Genomic DNA, 15072 nt, shown 5'->3' with positions numbered 1-15072 from the left:
TTATGCCTTCGTCCAAAACGCAACTTTTATATAAAAGTTGCGTTTTTGCTTCACCAAACGGTGATTTCTGTCTAGCTTTTTAACAAACGCGCGTTTCAGCCCCTAAAAGCTGAAACAAACGGGCACTATATATTATACAAACAATAGAGGAACCATAATCCAAAAAAATATCTATATATATAATTAAACCAAAACAAAGAGAAATTTCTGTTAGATTCTTAATTAAATTTCAATTATTGTCTAATTTTGCGTCATGTGTTCTATTTTATTTTTTATTTTTTATTTTTTTATTTAGTTTTTGTTCTAAGTGAGTTAATATTGTGCAAAAAACAAAGGGTCTAAAATAAATAAACCATCAAAAACTCAATAAACAAAAAGAAGAGTAAACTCATGTGTGTATCCAATATATATATATATATATATATTTAAAGCCAAAGTTGAGAAAAATTTGATTAGATACTAAATTAGTTTTCACTTGTGAGCTAATTTTGTGCCATGTGTCCACTAAATTTTTTTAATCTTTCTGTCAAGTGAGTTAATGAATGCAAAATATATACTAAGAGTTCAATATTAATGAAACATAAAAATAAAAATTAAACAAATAATCATATATTTACTAAGCAAAAATCATCACACTTTCTATCTTATTAAAAATTAGAATAAAAATTATCATAAATAGTATTAAACTTAGGCAAGAATTTTAATATGCATCCAAATACGTTTATTTTTCTAATGATTCAATCAATTATGTATATTTTTATGATTGAAAATTGTTTTTATTTTTAAATGCATCAATGGGTATGCATAGGTTACATGCTAGTAGAACATAATAGAAGGGAAAGAATTAAAAAATGGGAAGGAAAAAAAGGGAGAGGAAAATATGATTTTTCATTGTGTGGTTGGGGGTCAAAAGAGAGGGGAATCAAAATAGGGTAAATGAATTTTACGTAACCCATCATTTTTTTTCCTCCTAATTTGAGAAGAAAATGGAAGGGAAATGGGTTTGAGAAGAAACATACAAAATTATTCGTCCACTTTTCCATTGTTTCACATAATAATAAGGATATAATAGTAATTTACTCTTTATCATTTTCTCCCCATCGTCTTTACTACATATACAAAGGGGACATAAATATTTTCTATTCTTCCATTTTTTTTCATCTCCACTAGACGGACTAATAAAAATATAAAAATTCAAGCCAAGTGGCTTTTTTTTATATTAAAAAAAAATTAAATTAAATGGAACATGCCAAGTGCTTATCTTTTTCTTTCTTGAGGTAAAATAAAGGTTATATATAAGCTTATAAAAGCCTTGAGATATCATGAAATGAATAAATTTATTTCTTTTCCACTAATTAGGTAGGGAGAGAACGAATGTATAAAGTCATAAATCAATCATGACTCATGAGAGAGAATAAAGACTGTATGTTCCATACAATTATATAGCCTAGCTTTGAGTGTGTTGAAATGGTTTTTGCATCTATAGCAATGAAGGAAAAAAAATTGATTTTGAGTCTCCTATTAGCAATAACTAGCCAATATCCCGCGATGCACAGTGCATTTTGATAAATTTTGTAAGAAATTATTTATGACCGATTGATTTCATGAATACTATTATTGTTAGTCACACTTAATCTATGAGGCTTTCTATTGAAACTAAATTCAAACTAAATACATTGGGGGGAAAATTCCTCTAATTTATGCAACCAAGAAATGTCACCAGATCATAGTGAAATTGTCACCTACAAACATGTTGGTTCCTAGGTGTCTTTCTTGTATTATTTATGTTTTATATATCAATTAGCTATAAAAACTTCTAGAATTTCATGAGACTACAATAGAAAAAATAATGTCATAGTGATGCAATAATATCACAATTTAACCTCCAAAATTTTAATTGAACTAAAAGTAGCTAAAAATAAATCCTTACCAGGTATACGCATCATACAGAAAACCAAAAATATAAATCGGCACATAATATGAAAAAATAAGCCTGGGCCTTGGGCCCCTTCTGCAGTGAACCACAGGCTTAGTTGAAAATTATTCTCCCAGTCATATCATTCTTTCCAATAATGGTAGACCATGTCCAAAATTTGGGCCCCTGAGTGAGAACTGATCTAAATTGGAGTGTAATTTAGTCACATCTGCTCCCCAAGAAAGCTAATGACATCGATGACATTAAAACTCAGTCTCCTCCTTCACATAATTGTCTTTGTTAACAGAACACAATTGAACATGTATTTAAAAAAAAACAAAAAAATTAATAACAGTTTATAATATGAACCCTTCAAAGTAGAATTCTAAAGCAATATTCAATAGTTTGGTTGCTGAAAAGATGAGTAAAATTTAACAAGAAATGTTGTCAGTTTCTTTGAAGCATAGAATGCGTACCAAATGAAAGAACATGGTGTTGTTTATAGGTTCCACGTGCATTACTAAATGTCACACTTGTATTACAACATCGTATGTTCTTTAGTTGTTGCCCTTTTATACCATGTACACATACAGGTTTTCGGTCTTGGTCCCATAATGGACTGGACCGCACCAAACAGTGGCTAACTATATATAAATTTTAATATTTTATATTTATATATAAAAAAAATAAAACCCAAAAACTCTCTCATCTCCCATGATCTCTCTCTCATTCTCCGTCTCACTTGTTTTTGTGGTGTTGTTATACATGAAAGACTAGGGGCTAGCTATGCTTAGGCAACTGCTTCCTCTATGGCTCTCACCTTACTTAATTGCTTTAAAAAGGTAAGAGTTTCAATTGAACAATTACATGCAAAATATAATTTTTTTAAAAAAATTAGTTTTTCTTACTTGTATATAATTCTAGACATGAAAATAATATGAACCGAGATGATTTAAACTCTTGAATGATATTTTGGCAAAAAAAATATTATTTTCAGTCTTGAAATATAATCTATTTTCAATTCTTTCCCTTAAAATTTAAGAGGTTTTATTCCCTTTCTTGAAAATTTATAATGACCATCTATCTGTTTTCGTTATGTTTTTGTCCTATGATTAAAAAAAAAAAAAAAAAACTTAATAAGATTGGAGGAAAACACCAATTGTAGAACATTTGAATTGTTTATGGAAGAATGAGAATGAAGATAAAACTTGATTATAATATAATCCAGAATGAATTGTCTCCAACGTTCTTTCTATACAAATGCTTGAGATATAGCATAAACAACAATAGCCACCAGCAGATGACAGCTCCCTCGGTACCATTGGTTTCACAGGCTTCTACTTACATAGAAATCTTGAGCTAATAAAAACTGAGAAGGTGACAAGTTGATCTTATTTGGCAAATCTTTTATAAAGAACCAACTTTAATTGGAGAGCTACTTTACCCAATTTGTAATGTTCCATTGCAAACATTACTTCAGCCATAGAATAGTACACTATAGGAAACACGAGGTGTAATGGGGTCCTACAAGATATTACACTTCAATTAACATTTTTTTGAAAGCTATAAACTATAGGCCAAATTTTACAAATACAAACCCTGTGAAATATTTGAAAGACGAATCCTCTTGACCTTAAAATCCGATGCTGCTGTGAGACTAAACAATGTATACCTTGCTACACTCTTCCGAAACCATTTAGGTAACATCACTCATGCATGGACTGGGATTGATGTAAAAGGTAATCCTCTTTGCCCTGAAGCCAAAGCAACACTCCTGGTTTTACCAATGCTATTCCCATCTCCTCTAATCCTACCTTTCTTTTACCGATGGAAAAGGTAGATGGGATAGTCCCTAGGTCTTCCTCTTAATAAATTCGTATTATTCAACAAAATTATAAAAAATAAAAAATAAAAAATAAAACTAGCAATAGAAGAGACTAAACCTTCTGCCAAAGTTTATGCCATTACCAACTACATGTCTCTAAATCACATTTGAAAATATACTCATCATACTTTACAAAATCACAAACTAACATATCCTGTACAAACTAACATAGAAATTATACAAGTATGCAGGTATGCATGGTTAGAATTGAAGTTCTAAGAGTTGCTCACTATTTCGTGAAATCTGCATTAATCATATCATCACCATTAACTATTTTCCCAGTTGATCTAAATGACCCAAGTGTAATGCCAGAATCAACCCAACATTGAGTTGGCTAGGCTGACCATAGATTGACTGTTCTAGATTGGCTAATCTCACAACTAAATATTATGAGCGAGAAAAAAAAAAAAAAAAACGAAAGAAAAATAAACAACCACATACAAGAGAGATCACCAAGAATTTATGTGGTTCAACCTTTGGCCTACATCCACGGGTGGCGACAAGAAGAAATTTTCACTAACAAATATGGAGAGTACAAAGGTGGTGTAGAACCACTCTCACAAGACAACCATGAATAAATAGCTTTTCTTTGCCACTAATGTGATCTTGTATTGTAAAAGGTTGATTTTAATGTGCAGGGTAACTAACAATTCAAAAAAAAAAAAAAACCATTGACAGCAGCAGGATAATCAAGTGTAGACCTTTAGAGAGTGTCCCAATTGGCAACCAATCCTGTTGGAGTTAAGCTGCAAGGGTAGGGTAGGAGAAGGAAATGCAGGGGATCCAAGCTTCTTTTGAAAAAATAGAGAAGGTGCATGTCCATGGCTGGTTGTTTCAGCTGAGCTTTTTCTTCCTTTTTAATCCTTCTGTGGATATTCACAAAATAAACATGACACTCACAAATTTTCAAGAATGAATTCCAATAATTGTATGTGCATGCGTGCAAGTCAAATACATATTATACATGAACAGAAGCTCTATGTAGATATTGCATTCACCTTTGAACCTCCTAAGTCCTAACACCAAGCAAAGTGACTTTGTACCTTTTCATAGAATTGTAAAATGAATGATATTCACATATAAATTGATAGGCATCACATCTAGAAGTGATCCCCATTGCTATAATATCAAAAGAGCATCGTAAATAACATAAATAAATAAATAAACAAAATTTTAATTTTTAAGCAAAAGAAACTATTATTGATCTAGAAGCTCCAGGAAAGCCTCCTTGACATACTATCCGTTCTCTAACTTCAAACTATTGGGATGGTTGAAATGACAGCCTTCCTTTAATAAAATGTGAATGTCTTTGTATTTAATAAATTGATTTAAAAAAAAAAAAATGAGAGGAATAATCAGAAATGGGAAATGGAGATCATGAGAATGGCACATATCAACTAAACGGCAAAAATATATATTCCAACTTTCAAGATGTTCCCTATTGGCTATTACATAGCATCTTCTAGCTTTGAGATTTCTCTCTGTTAGTATTCTTAGAATTTACAATCAGGTGGCAGTGTTGGCCAATAGAGAGGCTGCGGTGAAGGACATTCAACAGTTTTACACATGTTTGGGTTTGACCGGTGGATGGATGTCTTGGCAAAGTCTGGATCCCTGGCAGCCCTTGCCTGTAAGTTATTTATGAACATTAGCTTGGATAACAGGCAGCGAACTCTGAATCTTATACTCTTTTCTTCTTTTACTGTTTTGGTTCCTTCATTTCAATGTACAAAAAAAGAATGGCAAGACAAAGCACATTGTTGGTGTTTGAAAAGCAGTAGAAATCATGTTTTGGAAAGCAAGTAAACATCGAAACGGAAAGCTTTTATAGTCAAAGGTATATCGATTTATTGTTCTATCCCATGTTCTTTTCTTCCATTCAGAATTAGGCCTCTAGGTTGTCCTTATTTAGCAATCCTTAAGCACAAGCTCATTAGTAAAGGCATGACACATTGACAGGTAGTTCAAATTGAATAAACTAGAATTCTAATTCTTATATATATATCTTTCTTGTCCTTTCCATATAACATGATTTGCTTTATGTTAAAGTATGCAAGAAGGCCAAGGCTTTATTTGTTTGGAACTGTTAAAAGGCTTCTTCTTTTTCTTTTTTTTTTTTGCTTGGTTTGATCTGTCCATTAGAACTGATTTCATTCAGCCAACTCAAAGAAATTTCTATCTTGGAATTTACCTTTCACAAAAACCCAAACAGATTGCTTAAGGCTTTAACAACATGTGGCTGGAGTATGGATTTGGACTTGGACTTTGGATTGCTTGTGTTGTGGTTTGTCATGAAGTATCAAATTATGACTAATACTACATGCAGAATATGACCAAAATTGTAACATTGCTTTTTGGTACAATCTGCAACAAAACTGCTAATAGCAACAATTAAGAATTTTAGGTTATTGGTAAGGATTAAGAATGCACCCTGATGAGTATTTGGTTCCTTTGGTGGCCTTTCTCTGAAGGTACTTGAAATTTCCCCCTTTAATTCCAAATGTGAATTTTCTCCTCTACTCATGATATGAATTATGGAGAGTTAACTATCCACTTAAAATGGATTTAGGCCAATTGCTTATCATTATGTAAATATATCATGATTAGCAGAGACTTAGTTCTAGTAGATCTTAGAGGTAATTTTAGTTAAAAGATACATGTGCTTACTATACTATTATTTGTTGATGCAGGTTAAGATTCTCCTGAATACTCTCTTGCTTCAGGTTCTGAGTCTTTGGAATAGCATAATGGGGATGATAAAAGGTGAGAAAATCTTAATGTATTTTAATTCCAAATTAACAATAACATCAAGAAACTATTTCACTAACTTTATGTTTATTTTTTTTGTGTTTTTTTTGTTTTTGGGTGGAGATTATGTACTCTTTGATTTGTAATAGAAGAAATATGAGATGGAATATATGAAGTGATAGTCACTTGTTCAATGATTTTATTGACTGAGAAGAGAAACAAGATGGAGAAAGCAATGCAGGTATTTGAGTCCAAAGAAGAGTACTTCATCCACAATGGAGCAATCTTACTAGAGAAGCAAATCTCCTGCAACCAAGGTAGAGATATAGAGACGATCGGGGTTTTCTCTGCCAAGGACATCCGACAAGCAGCAAATAACTATGAACCTGATCTAATACTTGGTGCTGAAATAGAAACTGTCTACACAAAGGAAAACTAGATGATTGGCAAGTTGCTATTAAAGTCAAAGGCCCTCTTAGACTTTGGTCCTTTGAGAAGACAATAGATTTCTTCTTAAATCAAGTTGCAATAAAACAATTGATCAGTAACAAGAATGTTTTGAGACTCTATGGTTGCTGCCTGGAAACTGAAATTCCCATCCTGGTTTTTGACCTCATCTCTGACAACACTCTTTTTGATAATCTCCATGGTAAAGGCAAATGGGTTCCTCTCCTGATCTCATGGCTTGATCGTGTGAGAATTGCCATGGAGACATCCTATGCTATTTGTTACATGCATTGTGGCAGGTCAAGACCAATAGTACATTTGGATAAATCTTTCACTGCCAAACTATCTAATTTTGGTTTTGCAGTTTCAATTGCACCAGGAGAAAGACTTTTTTCAAGGTAATTCAGTTTTGGATAAGAGCGGCTTATGAAATTCAATTAACCCCAGGTTAGCACAATTAGTTGGTGATCACGATTCAGTTCTTATAAAATTCAAGATTTGTGGCTTTCTAGGTGAATCAAATGAATTTCTTAAACGGCCAGACCTGTGGTCAATTGGCATAAGAGCAGCTTGAGAATACTGAAATGTTTTGGATTGGGTTGATTGGATTGAATTGTAATTTTATGCGAGTATTGTTTGGCATGTACTTTACTGGGTTGAATTTATTGTGTCTTGATTTTTTTTTTTTTGGTTTAGTACCTAAAAGAAAAAAACTTTTTTTTTAAGAGAAATGATATGTCTACATCATTTTTACAACAAATCGTAAGTGGCAAGTTGTTACTAGTTGTTATTGTTGAAACAAAAAAGTAATCTTAGCAGTAGTTTGAAATTTGAACCAATAACAACTAACAACCTATGATTTATTGTAAAAATATTGTAAACATAGCATCTCTCATTTTTTAATTAGTAGTATTTAATTAAAAAGGGCAAAAAAAAGGTGGTGAACCCCCTAAAGAATCAAAAAAGAAGTAAAATACCAGAAAAACTATCAAAAGTTCAATGAATCCAAGAAGTCTAAGCAGTTCCCAGTAGAGAAAATATTGGAAGTCGAAGGCAACACGGACAGAAGCCTTGTTGGCCCTGTTTCAATAATAATTTGATTTTTGTGAATCCTACAATTTATGTAGTGTTAGTTCTTAGTGAAGTATATACAATGAAATTTTTCATTACAAAGAAACTTCTATCTTTTGGATTTTAGCCTTAATAAAAATACTAATAGATTGTATAAGGCTTTAACAACTTGTGGCTGGATGGAGAGGTTTTGTTGTGGATTTAGCACCCCATACTCGTGGTAGTAGCACCTATTTCCATTCAAACCCAAATGACATTACACACACAATCTCATTGCAGAAAAGTTCAATAATCTTCCAAGAAGTGAGCAACTAGCACAAAGAAGTAACACAAATGACTGAACCAAAATGACCCCAGTCGCAACAATAATGAAGAAATCCAATGACTTACAGAGTATTTGAACCCATTTTTCCAAATTCCAGCAACCTTCCTTCCAATTGACTGAGCTCTCCTCACCACATTCCAAGTACTCCTAACAATCAGAGTCACCGAAAGACACAGAATTTTACAGAAATTTTGAAAGAAGAGAATTGTATGGAAAAACTCCATGAATATCTTTGTAAACGTGGTTAATGACTACATGTAGACATACATGCCAAAAACCATAAATTCTCTCAACTGGTTAACCAAAATAAGTCAAATGTTGATGGGCTAGAGTGACTGAGTGAGAGTGAGACTGAGAGCCAGAAATCTGTCATACCTGAGCTTTGAAGCATGTGAGAGAGAGAGAGAGAGAGAGAGAGAGAGAGGGAGAGGGATAAAAACAAAGTAATGTGATTGATTGTGAGTCTGTATTAATTTACAAGGTACTCGATTAGAGTTATATCGATTACCATTGATAAAAATTCAATGTTACCCTTTTACCCCTTTTAGTTACCACCAGGTCTTCTGCTATGATCCAGGGGCAGATTCGTCTATTAACAACAGCTCTAAACCAAAATTGGCTCCACCATTCTAAACTCTCACTTCGGCCCATCAAAGGGTAGAGAGTTGAGAGCCCATTGGACATGAAAATCTATTTTCGAACCAAACTAGTATCTTATCCTTAAAAAAAAAAAATTAGTATTGCTGTTGAAAAAATTTAAAAATAAATTTCATGATTTAAAAAAAAAAATACTTTTCATCATCTGACTTACCCCTTTTTTTTTTAATGACAAAAAGTTTTTTTTTTTTTTTGAGAAAATTTAATGATGAAAGATAGGTTATACATTTTATGTTATAATATGGAACTCAATGATATCAATGCAAATGACCCAACCATGTCACAATTGGCAGTTTAGGCCTAGTGAAAAGATACAAATAGACTCAAGAGCATGCTAGAAAAAATCTTGAATAGGATTGAGCTATGAAAAATATAAATAATTAAATCTAACTAGGAATTACTTTCCCAGAAGTTGTAGTATAGAAATCGATATATTGTTTACTTTATTATATTTAAGATTTTTGCTATCAAAAGCCGTAACTAATATATACTGATATTTTTTTTCTTTCCTCTTGTCGAGAGTCATTTTTTATGTAACAAATATTTCAAATTAATGAAATATATCTATCTTCTTCTTCTTTTCTTTTTTTATTTAATAATAGCCCCACTCTTTATTTATGTTGTAACAGCCCCGACCCAACTATGTAGATATTGTCCGCTTTAGGGCCCATGACTCTCACGGTTTTATTTACCCAAAGCGGACAATATCTACACAGGTGGGGTGGAGTCGTTACAGATGGTATCAGAGCCATGCCCTAGCCTGAAATGTGGGTCCCACATGCGAGGACGTGTGTGTTCGTAATGGGGGTGGATTGTAGTGACCCAAAGGGGGGTCTTGTAATCCATGGAATCCCACATCGTCTAGGGAAACACATAGAGATGTGTTTATAAGGAGTGACCTTCTTTTAATATGTAGAAGATTTTTCCCCCACTACTGTGTGCTTTGAGGGAGAACAAAATCATGAGAGGTATGGGCCCTAAAGCGGACAATATCTACACAGTTGGGGCGGGGCTGTTATAAAATATTGTAGTAACCCAAAGGGGGGTCTTGTAATCCTTGGAATCTCACATCGCCTAGGAAAGCACATGGGAATGTGCTTATAAGGAGTGACCTTCCTTTAATGTGTAGATGCCTTTTCCCCCATTACTGTTTGCTTTGAGGGAGAATAAAATCGTGAGAGGCATGGGCCTCAAAGCGGACAATATCTATACAATTGGGGCGGGGCCGTTATAGATGGTATTAGAGCCCATCCGGTAACCCTGTGTGGGCTCAAAGACACTACCCACAAAGTGGGCCCTATCGAGGACATTAGGGATTTAAGTGGGGGAGATTGTGATGTCCCTATTTGATTGATTGTGTGATGTGTGTGGATATGTGATAAGTCTCACATTGGGTATTTACCAGATAGATCTGGACTTTATTAACAACTGCAAGGAGCCTCAATTGCGACTAGTCCTTTTGAGGTATAGCGTAGATGTGGCTAGCGCTTTTCCTTGGGTTGTTACATATGGTATCAGAGCTGGCCCAGTAATTCCGTGTGAGCTCAGAGACACTACTCACCAAGTGGGCCCTAACAAGGACGTTAGGGATTTAAATGGGGGAGATTGTGATGCCCCAATTTGATTGATTATGTGATGTGTGTGGGTGTGTGATGAGTCTCACATCGGATATTTACTGGGTAGATCTGGGCTTTATTAACAACTGTAAGGAGCCTCAATTGCGACTAGTCCTTTTGAGGTATAGTGCAGATGTGGCTAGCGTTTTTCCTTAGGTTGTTATATATGGTATCAGAGCTGGCTCGGTAACCCTGTGTGGGTTCGAAGACACTACCCCACAAAGTGGGCCCTAACGAAGTCATTAGGGATTTAAGTGGGGGAAATTATGATGCCCCAAATTGATTAATTGATTGTGTGATATGTGTGGGTGTGTGATGAGTCTCACATCAGATATTTACTAGGTAAATATGGGCTTTATTAACAACTACAAGGAGCTTCGATTGTGACTAGTCTTTTTGAGGTATAGTCCAGATATGGCTAGCGCTTTTCCTTAGGTTGTTACATATATGATAGATATTTCTCCTCTAAACTTGAATTAAGATTAATTTTTAAGAGTAATTTTATGTCCACAATATTTTCACAACAAGTTCTAAGTTATTGATTATAATTGATTCTAATCTAGGCTCACCGTTGACATCACTTTTTTACCTATCAATAGCAGTTTGCAACTTAAGATTTGTTGCGAAAATATCATTGATGTAACGTTACATATTTAAAGGAAGTCTACAACCATTACGAAAAACATCAAATTCATAAGGATTTTTGTGTGTAGAGCACCCACCAAAGATGGGTCTATCCAAATTAGGGGTGTCCACGGGTCGGTTCGGGTCGGGTTTATGCCCAACTCGTGACCGACCCAATGCCATCGGGTTTTCGACGAGAAGACCCGACCGCGAAAACCCACGGGTCAAGTCGAATCGAACCCGGTTGGTTGGCAGTCGGGTCGGTCGAAGTTGAAAATATGCTGCCAGAGGTTCAAATCGGCGGCAACTACGTGTTTTTTAGTCGGATCTTCACCGGATTTGAGCAAAACCACTCGATCTGAGCAAAATAACACCATATCTTCGCCGGATTTGAGGAAAACCCACCGGATCTTAGCAAAAAATTAGCAGATTTTCGTTGGATTTGAGAAAAACGCACCGGATTTGTGCTGTATTTGAGCGAAACCCAATAAACCGTAGCTGGATATGAGCGAAAATGAGGAGATCTGAGTGAAAATCAGTATGTTTTCGCCGGATTGGAGGTAGATTTGGCCTTTAGCCGGTCGGATCGGGTGGCTCGGTTTTTGGAGAAGGAGATCCGCCATCCGACCCGTCGGCATCGGTTTTGAATCTCTGAGACCCGCCACCGACCACCTCTCTCCTCGGGTTGGACGGTTTCGGTTCGGGTAGCTCTGGGTTGGACGGGTTTTGCGGGTCACGGGTGGGTGTGGACAGCCCTAATCCAAATAATCACATTATCATAGTACGAAAAACTACAAGCTTTTGGTTAGTTCATTACAAGCTCCACGGGTCAAATTCACGCTTTTACTCTTATTGATTTGGTTGTGTAGTGAACTAGTGGCCCCTGTTACTTTCTTTAACGAGCTCATGTGCTCAACCAGTCCACCGACTATTCTAATGTCTATGTCACATTCTAAAGAGTAAAGAATAATATGCTGCCTTAGCTCTGAAGCATACGTGATAATTTGCCTATACTCTCTCTTTTTGGCCTCTTCTCAACTCAAGCAGTTGAGAGCAATAATGGCATGGAAGATCTGTGCCACACAATTTCAACTGAGGCAAGCAGGTACACTCCTTGTGATCCCACAAACTACAATCTCACAAAGCACGAGACTCAGCTTTAGTGATGCTCAGAAGTTTGAAGTACAACACTTGCAAGAAAAATGTGTTTGATATAAGAATATATATTTGAAAAATAAGGTCCGATACGTTGGGACGTGACAATTAATTAATTAAAAGTTTGATACATCAGTTTGTAAGATGGTACTAAAATTTTATAATACATCTAACGTGTCACTTGTTCTTTTATATTAACTTTTTTTTTTCTTTTTTATGCTTGACATAAAAAGTTGATTAGGTGTGCACTCGGGTAAGCAATCCCACATGTACAGGGAGTTGCTAGTGCTAAAAAATGTAAATTCTTATCCTGTAGGTGTTGATGGAGAAGTTAAGTGTGCATGACACCAAGAGCTTTCTTTAACTTGCTTATCTAGCCTTTCTCGTAAGATTTAACAGATTATTACTTTTTAATGAATTATGGCCTTGAGTCTAATCTATACATATCTAAAAATTGAAGCGTAATATTTATTATTACTACGCTCCAATTAAGTCATATTAGCCGCCATGTCATTATTTTTTTTTCCCCAATTTTTTATATGATTTTTTATCATTTAAAGTGAATTAAAAATTATATTATATTACAATCAAAATATCATATTTATCTTATTTTTAACTATTCTTATTTATTATTAAATTTTCAATTCCATTTTAACTTTTCATATCTCCACTACTCTCTAACTTAATATCATTATTTTTCTACCCCTTCATCTTTATTTTTTTGGCAAAACCACATTGTCGGTCCTTGAAGTTTCTCTTGTGAGTGTAATTGGTCCATCAGGTTTCAAGTATGTGTTATTGGTCTCTTAGGTTTTAAAAATGAATAGTATTAGTCCTTCTGTTAGATGCCGTTAGTAATATTACTTAGGTGGCTAATGGAAAAGTGATTAGTCATGTTTTTAATGATGTGGTATTTTCTGAATGAAAAAATTAACAAAAATGATCTTACACGTAAGAAACAAACTGACCTTGATTCCAAAATTAATACAGGTTCCAAATCGAAACCCCATTTAGCCATTCCCCCATTTGATTCTAAATGCACGAGAGAGAGAAGGTGGCTTAGCCCTAGATGCCGCTGCGATGCCGCCTCCCTCCGCTGAAAACGGTGACCTACTGCCTCACGCTTCCTCTAAGCAACAGCCACGGCCACGGTGGCCTCCTCCTTCACGCCGCTTGCATAGCCTTGCCGGTCCTTCCTCCTCATATCTCCGGCCAACCCATCTAAGTTATTATGCTTTTTCCTCTCTGCAACCCAATTAAGCGCAATAAGTAGGGCCATGTATGAATTTTTGATTCCTAAATAAAAATGTTTGAATTTTTTGTGTTTGGGTTCGTGTCAGGTTGGACACTTTTGTGGCTAAATGCATACAAGTTAATACAAGTTGGTCATTGCTTTAGCTTATGTGAGTATTAATTAGCTTAAAGTGAGCAGTAGTATTAAAACAATGACGGTTTAAGATTAAATAGAATAATGTGAATGTTAGCAGATGGACAGAACATCTATTCACGGAGACACCATTGATTACACGAAAGAGCTCCTGGAAATAATCAACAAATTTCAAGAACAAGAAATGGAAGAGGCTAAAAATTAACTTAACCTAATGGGCATCTACAAGGAGCAAAAGCCAAATGAAGTTTGGTGAGAAAGTCCCCCAAGGTAATATGTCTTGTGACTCGTCTTACTTTGTTAACCTTTAAGACCAATATATTACTCAGTTCTTGAATTGAATTTTAATTATGCTTCCATGACTTTACAGCTTGATGTGGAGAGGAAGGACATGGATACCCGGATTGGTATGTGTCGTGCAGCTAAGCCAGGATTGTTGCTATCAGGCTATGGGGGAAGAGGTCTGTAGAAGAAGGCAAAAAATTATTTTGGAGTAGTTTACAAGGCTTGAAGATATGGATTTTTAAAGTTGTTCTTCATAGGAATTTTACAAGTGAGAAGGTTTAATAATAATGTCTTATAAATAAAGTGTTGCTCATTTATCTGGTTCATCTCAAATTAATTATGTATTGTCTACTGGATTATTTTTTTTTTCAATAAATAAATTAAAAAAAAAAAGTAATTTTGTTATACAATGTAAAAAGATTCTTATTGTCAATTGGAGGATGGAAAAGTGTGAGGCGACAAACTGAAATATTTAAATCATGCAATGTTATTGACATGGAGCCGGCATATGGAGTAGCTTCACTGGTAGTCTAGTACCATTGTCTCCATCTGCATTTAATCTATCAAAGCTAATGGAAAATTTTTCACATCCATGTTATTGTACCTAGCTTAATGTTAATTAGGGTGACGTCAACTTATGCAAAAGCATAGCACAATGGCTACACATAAGATTCAGTACTAAAGTCTCCAAAAGGTCCACTACTTTGCCTTTTTTAGAGTGTTATGTTGATTTTGCCTTCAAGCTTCAACAACATAGCAATATAATTTTAAAAGAGGGACTAGCCAATTGCATCATTTGACAAGGTTTCAACAAGCATCATTAAATTCCACCATTCAAAATGTTCCAAATAGTAGTAATCCTCAAACAGTGTCAGGCAATGTTCCAAACAGTGGTAACCCTTGAATTGTTTCAAAAATAACAAAAAATATCTAAGTATTCCATCCACTTCAAAATAC

Source organism: Quercus lobata, chromosome 5 (assembly GCF_001633185.2).
Source record: "Quercus lobata isolate SW786 chromosome 5, ValleyOak3.0 Primary Assembly, whole genome shotgun sequence".
Classification (NCBI taxonomy): Eukaryota; Viridiplantae; Streptophyta; class Magnoliopsida; order Fagales; family Fagaceae; genus Quercus; species Quercus lobata.
This window is presented reverse-complemented; position numbering follows the sequence as displayed.